Raw genomic sequence first — 1469 nt, 5'->3', positions numbered from 1 at the left:
TAAAGATACTTTGTCTTCATCACAGTCGTTGATAAAAAGATTTATCTTTTGGAATTCTACTACCAATATTGTACTATAGATTTTCCTTCTAAGTTGACAACAAGTAATATTCATTAGGTCTAGTCATTCATCCAGTTCTGAATCCAGCTTTCTTTCTCATAAGCTAAGTCATATTTCTTTAACTTATTTATAAAGAGAGCAGATGGGACAACTGTTTGTTCTTTCTTGAATCTTCAGACCTCAGCATAGTGTGTATCACATACATATTTAGTAAATATTGGCTTTTTTCTGAAATCTAGATATAATTTTTCTGTAATATTCCCTTGATCTTAAGGATTATACTTCTTTTTCCAAATTTTCTGGGGGTATGCACAGTTTGATAACTCTATGGGCATAGTTCCAAATTGCTCTCCAGAATGGTTGGATTCGTTCACAAATTCACCAGCAGTGTATTAGTATCCTCATATCCCCTCCAACATTCACCATTCTCTTTTCTTGTCATCTTAGCTAATTTGAGGGATGTATAATGGTATCTCAGAGTTGTCTTAATTTGCATTTCTCTTATCAATAATGATTAGAGAACTTTTTCATAGGACTAGAAATGGTTTTAATTTCTTCATCTGAAAATTCTGTTCATATCCTTTGATCATTTATCAATTGGAGAATGTCTTGAATTCTTATAAATTTGAGTCAATTCTTTACATATTTTAGCAATGAGGCCTTTATCAGAACCTTTAAATGTAAATATGTTTTCCCAATTTATTGCTTCCCTTCTGATCTTCTCTGCATTAGTTTTGTTTGTACAAAAAATTGTTCTATAAAATTATTTTTTAAATATCAGAACCATATGTGTGTCATAAAAGGAATATGGTAAAACTTATTCTTTTCCTATTTTTCCAAAGAGTTTGCATAGTATTGGAATTAATTGTTCTTTAAATGTTTGGTTGAATTCACATATAAATCCACTTACCCCTGGAGATTTTTTCTAAGAGAGTTGATTAATAACATTATCAATGTCTTTTTCTAAAGAGGGTCTATTTAAATAATTTATTTTCTCCTCTGTTAATCTGGGCAATTTATATTTTATAAGTATTCATACATATCTCTTAGACTAGCGGATTTATTGGTCTACACTTGGGCAAAATGACTCTTAATTATTGCTCTAGTTTCCTCTTCATTGGTGGAAAGTTCATCCTTTTCATTTTAGAAACAAACAATTTATTTTCTCCTTTCCTTTTTCTAATCAAATTAAATAAAGCTTTATTTATTTTGTTGGTTTTTTCTCCCATAAAACCAACTCTTAGTTTTGTTTATTAGTTTAATCTTTTTCTTTCAATTTTATTAATCTCTCCTTTGAATGTCAGAATTTCAAATTTGGTATTTAATTGGGGTTTTAAAAATTTGTTCTTTTTTTTTAACCTTTTTAGTTACAAGCCCAATTCGCTGGTTTACTCTTTCTCTATTTTATG

This window comes from Antechinus flavipes, chromosome 3, assembly GCF_016432865.1.
Source record: "Antechinus flavipes isolate AdamAnt ecotype Samford, QLD, Australia chromosome 3, AdamAnt_v2, whole genome shotgun sequence".
Lineage (NCBI taxonomy): Eukaryota > Metazoa > Chordata > Mammalia > Dasyuromorphia > Dasyuridae > Antechinus > Antechinus flavipes.
This window is presented reverse-complemented; position numbering follows the sequence as displayed.